Source organism: Belonocnema kinseyi, chromosome 10 (genome assembly GCF_010883055.1).
Source record: "Belonocnema kinseyi isolate 2016_QV_RU_SX_M_011 chromosome 10, B_treatae_v1, whole genome shotgun sequence".
Taxonomy (NCBI): Eukaryota; Metazoa; Arthropoda; class Insecta; order Hymenoptera; family Cynipidae; genus Belonocnema; species Belonocnema kinseyi.
The window spans coordinates 20880053-20890718 of record NC_046666.1 but is presented as its reverse complement, the minus strand read 5'-3'; positions in this window follow the sequence as shown (position 1 = coordinate 20890718).

Genomic DNA, 10666 nt, shown 5'->3' with positions numbered 1-10666 from the left:
TAGACATGCTGAAAGACAGATTAGAAGGTGTTTGTAGGAGCCAGTGAATTTAGGTCAGTTCTGAAAAAATGTAGTGTAAACAAACTGCTTGAAAGCATTAAAGAAAGTGATTGAGATGGTTTGTTCATGTTAAGAAAACTAAAGCAGAACGTTTGTAAAATCGATTCTTATTTAGGTGGATTATCAAAAAATCTGGTTCAGATGAAACACTGTTTTAGTAGGTTTTTAAGAAATGTAGTGTAGAAGAAAGACTGCTAGAAAGCCTGCTTGACAAGAGTGAAAGAAATTGGTTGTGATAATTTGGTCATGTTCACAGAATGATTTAAGAATTTTTCTGCAAGAGAGTATATCCAGATAGCTTCTCAGAAAATGAGGTGTAGCAGGCATACTGCTTGATAAGAGTAAACAAAATATAATGAGATGGTTTAGGCATGCTGGAAGAATGATTAAAGGATCTTTGTGGAAGCCAGTCGATTTAGCTGGGTTCTCAAGGAGTGCGTTGTAGAAGAAACTTTGCTGGAAACACTGCTTAAAAAAGAAAGAGAAATTTGTTGAAACCGTTTGGTCATGCTGAAAGAATGCTTGAATGGAATTTCTGAAATCAAGTGTCGAGTAAACCAAACACTGATTGATAAGTGTGAATAAGAGTCATTGAAATGGTTTGGTTATCTTAAGGAACTGATTGAAGAAAGCTTGTGGAAGGAAGAGTGAACTAGAGTTTGTTGATGATTCAGTCATATTGAAAAAATGATTGAACAATGTTCCTGGAATAAAATGTATTAAAGTGCGTTTTCAAAGAATGCAGTTTAGAAGGCACAGTTTATGATAAGAGTGAAAGAAAGTTTGTTGAGATTTTTTAGTCAAGCTGAGTGATAGCTTGAAGATCGTTTGTAAAACCAGTGTTTTTGAGTTGGGTTTTTTACGAATATGGTTTTCAAAAAACACTGCTTGAAAAGAGTGAACGGAATTTTCTTAAGATTCTTTGGTTATATTGAAAGAATGACCAAAGAACGTTTGTGGAAGAAAGTGCTATTTAAGTGACTTTAAAAAAAAATGGTGCAGAAGAAACACTGCTTGACAAGAGTGAAACAAGTTTTATTGAGATGGTTTAGCTATGTTGTGCAATCACTTAACAAGCCTTTTTAAATCAAGCGGATTTAGGTGCGTTTTTGAAGAATTTGGTGCAGAAGACACAATGCTAGAAACGCTGATTGACAAGAGTGAAAAAAATTATTTGAGATAGTTTGTTTAAGTTGAGAAAATGCATTGAAAACATTTGTAAATGAAAGTTTTAAATTCGTCAGTTCTCAAAGAATCTGGTTTAAAAGAAACACTGCTTGACTAAAGTAAAAGAAATTTATTTATATGGTTTGGCCATGCTAAGAGAATGGTTGAAGTGCGTTTGTGGAAGTGAGTACATTTAAGTTGGTTATAAAAGAATGAAGTGTAGAAATGACACTACTAGAAACGCTATTTGACCAAAGTGAATCAAATTTGTTAAGATCGTTCGATCAAGTTAAGGGAATGGTTGAAGAACGTTTTTGGAATCAAGAGTTACTAATGTGGGCTCTTAAAGCATGTGGTGAAAAAGAAAGACTACTGATAGGAGTGAAGTAAAGATTGTTGAGATGGTTCTGTCATAATGAGAGAATGCTTGAATAACATTTTTTGGAAGTGAGTGGATTTAGGTGGGTTCTAAAAGAATTTAGTGTAGAAGAAAAACTGCTAGAAACCCTGCTTGACAAAAGTGAAACAAATTGGCTGAGATAGTTGAGTCAAGTTAAGGGAATGGTTAAAGAACGTTTGTGGAAGCAAGTGTTGTTTATACGGGTTTTTAAAAACTATGTTGCAGAAGAAGCACTGTTTGGTAAAAATGAAAGAAAGTGGATTTATGTGGGGTCTTAAAGAAGGTGGTGTGGTAGAATCACTGCTAGAAACACTGCTAGAAACACTGCTTGACAAGAGAGAAAGAAATAGTTTCAGATGGTGGGATCAAGTTTAAGAATGATCAAAGAAGGTGTATATAAGCATGTGTTATTTAGGTGTTTTCTCAAAGAATGTGATGTAAAAGAAACACTGCTAGAAACGCTACAGAAAAATTGTTTTTAATAGTTTGATCAAGCAAAGGGAATGGTAGAAGAACATTTGTGGAAGCAAGTGTTATTTAAATAGGCTCTTAAAAAACGTGTTACAGAAAAAGCAGAGCTTAATAGTAGTGAAAACAAGTTTGTTGAGATGGTTACGTCATGTTCAGAGAATGCTTGAAGATAATTTTGTGAAAGTGAGTGCATGTAGGTGGGTTCTGAAAGAATGTGGTGGAGAAGAAACATCACAGAAACACTGCTTGACAAGAATGAAAGGAATTGGTTTACAGAGTTTGGTCCAGTTAAGATAATATTTGAAGAATATTTGTAGAAGCAATTGTTATTAGGTGGGTTCTCGAACAATGTGGTAAAGGAGAAACACTGCTAGAAACGCTACTTGATATGAGTAAAACAAATTGGCTGAGATAGTTTGTTCAAGCTAAGGGAATGGTTGAAGAACGTTTGTTGATGCAATTTTTATTTATGTGAGTCCTTAAAGAATGTGGTGAAAAAGAAACACTGCCAGAAACGCTACTTGACATTATTCAAACAAATTGGCTGAGATGTTTTGTTCAAATTAAGGGAATGGTGGAAGAACGTTTGTGGAAGCAAGTGTTAATTATACGGATTCTTGAAATCTGTGTTGCAGAAGAAACTCTGCTTCATAAGAATCAAACAAAGTTTGTTTAGATGGTTTAATCATGTTAAGAGAATGCTTGGAATTGTTCGTGAAAGAAAGTGGATTTAGGTGGAATCTCAAAGAAGGTGGTGTGGAAGAGACACTACTAGGAACACTGCTTGATAAAAATGATAAATCGGTTAACAGAGTTTGGTCCATTCGAGAGAAGGGTTAAAGAATTTTTGTAGAAGCAATTGTTATTATGTGGTTTTTCGTAGAATGTGGTAAAGAAGAAACACCGCTAGAAACGCTACTTAACATTAGTGAAAAAAATTGGCTGGAATAGTTTGGTCAAGTTGGAAGAGAGTGCATTTAGGTGGGTTCTCAAAGAATGTTGTATAAAAAAAACAACACAGAAACGCTACTTGATAAGAATGAAAGGAATTGATTTAGAGAGGTTGGTTCAATTTAGATAATATTTGAAGAATGTTTGTAGAAGCAATTGAAATTTGGTGAGTTCTCGAACAATGTGGTGAAGAAGAAACACTGCTGGAAATGCTACTTGACATTAGCAAAACAAATTGGCTGAGATAGTATGTTCAAGCTAAGGAAATGGTTAAAGAACATTTGTAGAAGCAAGTGTTATTTATGTAAGTCCTCGAAGAATGTGGTGAAGAAGAAACACTGCTAGAAACGCTACTTGACATTAGTAAAACAAATTGGCTGCGATAGTTTGTTAAAGTTGGAAAAGAGTGCATTTAGGTGGGTTCTCAAAGAATGTGGTACAGAAAAAACATCACAGAAACGCTGCTTGATAAGAATGAATGTAATTGATTTACATAGGTTGGTCCAATTTAGATAATATTTGAAGAATGTTTGTCGAAGCAATTGTTATTTGATGGGTTCTCGCACAATGTGGTGAAGAAGAAACACTGCTGCAAACGCTACTTGACATTAGCAAAACAAATTGGCCGACATAGTATGTTCAAGCTAGTGAATAGTTAAAGAACATTTGTAGAAGCAAGTGTTATTTATGTGAGTCTTTAAAGAATGTGATGAAGAAGAAACACTGCTAGAAACGCTACCTGACATTAGTAAAACAAATTGGCTGAGATGGTTTGGTCAAGCTATGGAAATGGTTGAAGAACGTTTGTGGAATCACGTGTTATTAATGTTATTTATGTGTATTTAAAACGGTTCTCAAAGAATGTTTAAAAAAAAGTTTGCTACTATAAGCACTATTTGGGATTTCCCAAACAAGCTCATTTTCATCCTCGAATAAAAGCTAATCCAGTGATCCACACATTCCTTGGGGATTAAATCTAGAATCTAGATTGAAGTTTCTGAGTGCCAGCTGACCGGGCGCAGCGTTCCCAATTCACGCGTCGCTCTTAATTCAAGCGTGATGTGGAGTACCCATCGGAACGTTCTAGGATGTAAGGTACTTCCGGAACCCTCGAAAGTCGAATCTCGCGCTCTCGAGTACGTGAGCTCTTGTCGCTCAGCGCACGTGTTTCAACGGATGAAAAGTCAGCAGAAAGCGAAAAATCCGTATTGCGATGAACGTTCTGCAGGTGTGGCTTCATAAATGCGAACTTAAATGAGTAGACAAGACGTTGGAGACATATAAAAAGAAAAAAATAGAACAAATAAAAAAAACAGACGACTCTAACTCAAAGAATGAGAGGATGTTGTTTAACCTGAAGTTTCTTGGAACTGCAGAGTAAATAAATTTGAAAAGCACATAAAGATATTTTCCATGATTTTTATTTACTCTTGCCTCATGTAACAATTTGTGAAATTCGCAATCATGCTTTTGGTAAATTGTTTGGACACTTTTTGTTATTTATGAACATTGATATAAATTGAAGATTAATTTTGAACAAATGTAAACTCAGAAGATTACCTGAAGAAAGTAAATAAACACTCTTTCGCCTCTTTAGAGATTCCTTATTTCCAGTTTTTTTCAAAAAACTTTTCCTGTTATTGTTTTATTGCTTAAATTTAAAATGTATTAACCTAGTTTTTTGCTATTCATTGAGAGATCTAATCGTTTTCTTGAAAATGCACATTTTTTGTTAAAAATTAAGTTTTCCAATTTAAAATTTAATTAATTCATTCTTGATAAAAAATTCATATATTTTGTTCATAATTCATTCTTTTCTGTAGAAAATTAATCTTTTTAGTTCGTGAATAAACTTTTTCGTGAAAAATTAAATACTTTTCTTGAATTTTAAACTCTTTTCCTGTAAATTTATTTTACTTTTTTGAAAATGCACCCCTTTAGTTAAAAACGCATACATTTGATTTAAAATTTTAATATTTTGACAACAATGAGATTTTCTTTGATAGCGAATTAATTTTCTTAGCTGAGAATCTAAATGTGCCAATTTTGATTGAAAATTAATATTTTTTTGTTCAAAACTTGACATATTTTGTTAAATTCTGTGTAGAATCAATCTTCTAGGTTAAAAAATAAACTTTTTTTTTAAATTTAGCTCTTTTATTAAATTTTGAAATCTTGCTTTTTTGAAAATGGTTTTTATTTTGTTGGAGATTCATCACTTTACTTGAACAATTTTATATTCTGCGCAATGTTTGTTTTTTTAATGCTTGGTTGCAAACTAATCTATTTTGGTTAAGTATGCAAATATTTTGTTATAAATTCGTCTTTTTGTTTGATTTCAATTGTTTGGTTGAAAAATTAACGCCTTGCCTTAAAACTTAACTACTTTGTAAAAAATTGCTTTTTTTTAAGGATTTATTGTGAAAAATAAGATATTTATTTAAAAATCTGTCTTTTCAGATAAAAATTAATTTTTGTTTGTTAAAAATATAATGATTTTATTTTTCGGGTAATATTTTTCTATTGTAAGTTGAGAATGCTAGAGTTTGGAAGAAAATTTATGTATTTTGATGAAAATTCATCTTTTTATTTTAATTCATTTGTTTGGTTGAAAATTTAACTCCTAGCCATAAAATTCAACTACTTTGTGAAAAATTCTTTTTTTTAAAGATTTATCATCAAAAATTAGGCTATTTATTTTAAAATCTGTCTTTTTAGATAAAAATTAATTTTTTTGTTAAAAATATAACGATTTTATTTTTTGGATAATATTTTTCCATTATAAGTCGAGAATGCAAAAGTTTGGAAGAAAATTGATGTATTTTGTTGAAAATTCGTCTTTTTATTCAAATTCATTTGTTTGGTTGAAAAATTAAGTCCTGGCCTTAAAATTCAACTACTTTGTGAAAAATTAATTTTTTTAAAGATTTATTGCAGACAATCTGTCTTCTTGTCTTAAAATTGTAAGAATTTGGTAAAAATTTAAAGTTCATCGTCAAAAATTAAATTATTTATTTAAAAATCTAAATTTCCCTTTAACAATTGATTTTTTTGGTTGAAAATGTAACTATTTAATTCTTTGGGTAATTTGTTTCTATTATAAGTAAAAAATGCAACAGTTTGGAAGAAAACGTATGTATTTTGTTAAGAATTCGTCGTTTTGTTTAAATTCATTTCTTTGATTGAAAAATGAACACCTTGCTTTAAAATTAACTACTTTAAAAAAAGTTCATTTCATAAAAAGATTTATTGCTGAAAATTTGTCTTCGTGTCTTGAAAATTTTAGAATTTTGTAAAAAATTAATGTTTTCGGTTAAAAATCAAACTATTTATCAAAAAATTAAACTTTTCATCCGAAAATTAATTTTTTGGTTAAAAATGTAACAATTTATTTTTTTGGTGAACATTTTTCCATTATAAGTTAAAAATGCAACTTCTTGGTTGAAAAGGTATGTATTTTGTTAAAAATTCGTGTAATTGAATAGAAAACTAACCTTATTTGTTAAAAATGTATTATTTAGGTTAAAGATTTAACTATTTCGTTCAAAATTTGAGTTTTTCAGTTGTATTCAACTGTTTAAAAAATGTCTTTTTTCTGATTATTGACCTTTGATATTAAAAATGGAATGATTTCATTTCTGGTTATAAATGATTCTTTTGTGGTTAAAAATTCAACTATTTAATTGAAAATTCAAATTTCTTTATTGAAAATTAACTTTCTTGTTAAAAATAATTTTTTTCTGGCTTAAAATTCAACTGTTTTCTAACAAATGTTATTAACTTCAAGCTTAATTATGTTGCTAAAAATTCATCTATTTGGGTAGTAAATCAATATTCTTTGCAAAAAATTCACCCGCTTTGTTGAGGATTAAACTATTTTGTTGATAATTCGTATTTTTGAGTTAAATTTGGCTGATAGATCGTTTTTTAATAAGATCATTTTTTTAAACTGCAAATCTAAGTGTTGAATTTTGAGTTTAAAACGTATAGTTTTAGTTAAAAATTCAAAAAAATTTAAGAAAATTCATGCAATTTGTTAAAAATTCGTCTTTTAGTAGAAAATTAATCTTCCTGGTTAGAAAATAATATTATGGGTTACAAAGTCAGATTTTTAAAAATAAATCTACTATTTTTTTGAAACTTTTTAGGACTTTCTTAAATATTTAACTGTTTTGTTGAAAATGCATCCTTTCGGATAAAAAATTTATCTTTACTTTTTAAAAATTGGTCTGGATGTTTTAAATTATTTTAATTGTCGAAGAAAATAAGACGATAACATTTTTACCGTATTAAAAAATAATCATAATTTTTGCAACTTTATCAGTATCTTTAAATTTTGGGCTGGTTTAAAAAAATACCGGTTTACACTTTAAAGCGTTATAACTTCTTACGTAATTAAGATATTAATTTTTTCTTTCCTATATCTGGTCAAGTGAATTTTTCGATTTTGAAATCCACCAGAACAATAATAATAATAGCTTTCACTAACCTTTAAATATTTTTTACTGTTCCAGGTGAGTACCTTGATACTGAGATCTCAGCTTTAAATGGATGCATGTACGTCGCTTATTTAGATGGTAAGTAACAATTCTTATTTAAATTATTTTTCTTTATTCAAAAGTTTTTATTTTCGCCAAAAAATACAAAAAAATTAAATATTTAAAAAAATTAATTCATTTTATGGATTAAAATTTTTCATATTTTGTTAAAATTCAATATTTTTTGTTGAATTTAATTGTCTTTTCATTTAAATCACAATATTTTTTTATTTAAAATATCAACCCTTTTTCGTTAAGAATTCATGTTTTTGGTTCGCAATTCAACTCTAAGGTTAAGGGCACAAGTACATTCTTCAAAATTTATTTTACTCGAAAATTACATAATTCAATTTGAAATTAGCTTTTTTTAAAAAAACTCATTTCCTCTTTGACTAAAAATTCGTATTTACAAATTGAAATTTCAACTGTTTCGCTGAAAATTCATCTTTTTGACTGAAAAATTTAATAATTTAGTTTTTAATTCATGTACTTTGTTGTAAATAATTATTCATCCATTTTGTTAAAAATTTGATTCTTCTATTAAGAACTGATTAAATTGATTAAAATTGATTGATTAAATATTCACTTTTTGTTAAGATTTACCTCTTTTGCTTCATATTTTCGTTTGTTTTTAAATTTTATTTTTGTATTTTGTTGAAAGTTGAATATCTTGTAAAAAATTAATGTTTTTGGTTGAAAAATTCATGTTTGTAGTTAAAAATCGAACTATTTGGTTGTAAATTAAATTTGTGTTAAAAATTTATATCTGAGGCCTGAAAATTTATCTGTTTTGTAGAAAGTACTTCTTTTGCCTTAAAAATTCTACGTTTTGGTAGAAAATTAAAATATTTAGTAATATTTTGGCTCCAGAATTTAATAATTTCTTTGGAAATTCATGAATTTGGTTGAAAATGTATTTTTTGATAGAAAATTCATCCTTTTGGAAGAAAAATTCATTTTTGTCTTGAAAATTGATATTTTGCTTTAGAGTTTTAACTACTTGATTACAAATTTGAACTACTTGGTTAAAAACTATCTTTTTTTGTTTCAACCTAATTTTTTTAATCTTTAAAAACTAATTTTTTTGTTTGAAAACTTATCTTTTTTAGTTAAATATTACACTATTTGGTAAAAAAATATGTATTATGTTAAAAATTGTTCTTTATAGTCTGTAAATTTATCTACATTGTTCAAATTTCAAATCTTTTGCTGAAAAATTAATTTTTTTTTTAAATTCAACTATTTAGTCAAAAATAAATTTTTTTCTTTAAAATTTTTTTTTTATATAAAATTGTAACTGTTTTAAACTTATTTGTTATTTTAGCGACAGAATTTAAACGTTTAATTGATAATTCATGTATTTGTTTTTATTCTTATATTTTTTTGGGACAAAATTAATTCTTTTGGTTAAAAATTAAATGTTTTGGTTAATAAATTATCTTTTTGGTTGGAATTTTAACTACTTGGTAGAAATTTCAATTTCTTTGATTAAAACTTTTTTTTTAAGTTCACTTCTTTGGTTAAAAACTTTATACAAATTTCTAAAAATTCGTTCTTATTTTTATTTGAAATCTGTGTTCCAAATCGGAAGAATCTATTTCTTTTGTATTTGAAAACTTATACTTTTTAGTGAAAAAATCAGCTATTTGGTTGAAAATGTATGCATTATGTTGAAAGTCGAACTTCGTATGTTAAATATTCATTTGGTTTCAAATTAAACCATTTTGTTGAAAATTTGACTATTTCGTTGAAAACTGAACTTCTTGCTTAAATGTCTTTTTGAATTTGAAAAATTAACTATTTTGCTAAGAATACAACTGTTTTTTGTTTCAAATTTATTATTTATATTTAAAAATCCGATTTTTTTAGAAAATTCGATCATTTTTTTTTAATATTCCATCATTTATTTGAAAATTCATCATTCTAGATTACAACATTTAACTGTTTTGTTGAAAAGTCTACTATATTGTAAACGTTATTTTTGTTTATGGTTGAAAATTCAACTGTTTTTTAATTTGTTCTTTCGAATTGAAAATTCATCTGTAATGGTATAAAAGTCATATTTTTGGTTGAAAAATTATTTGTCTTGATTGAAAATTAAAATTTTTGTTAAAGAATAAACTTTCTTCTAAAAAATCTGTCATTTTTGCTTAAAATGCGACTGATTGAAAATTAGACTATCAGGTTGTGAATGCAATGGTTTATTTAAAATTTAATTTCTGTTATTAAAAATTTAACTAATCAGTTGGAAATCATTTCTCTTGTTAGAAATTTTATTTTATTTTTGAAATTTGATCTACTTTTATTTCACGAATTTACTAATTTTTTGTTTTCTTCAATTTTTGGTTTTAAAATTTGTCTTTTTGTTGGAAGATTCACTATTGGGTTGTGAATGCAACAGTTTGGCTGAAAATGATTTAATTTCGTTTATAATCTAACTTTTAATTTCAAAATTAGTCTTTCTTAGTTCAAAATAATTTTTTTATTGTAAATTAAGTGTATTGGATTTAAAATTTAATGTTTTACTAAAACATCTAAATTTTTAGCTGAAAATCCGAATGCGTTAGATTTAGAGCATTGTGGCTCTGCGGTCTGCAGTTAAAATAAATAAAGCTTCCAAACACATACAGATAAATATATTCTTCTCTTTTTCTATAGCTTCTTCTTCCTTTTCTTTTTCTGCTGTTGCTTCGATTTTTGCTGCTTCCTTTCTCCTCCCACTTCTTCCTTCTTTTCTTCTTCTTTACCTTCTTCTTATTCTCCTCATCCTCCTCCTTCTTTCTTTTCTTCTTCTACTTCTTTTTCTACTGTATTTTCCTCATATTCTCCTTTATTTTCATGTTCTTCTTGTTCTGCTCCTTCATCTTCTTCTTCTTCTCTTGCTGCTTCTTCTGTTTCTTCTTCCAATATTTCTTCTTCTCCTTCTTATTTCTTCATCTTCGACATCTGCTTCCTCTTTTTCATCTTTTTCTTGCTCTGCTTCTTCTTCTGCTGCTGCTTCTTCTTCTGCTGCTGCTTCTTCTTCTGCTTTTACCTCTTCTTCTCCTTCCTCTTCTTCTTCGTGTTTATCTTTATATTG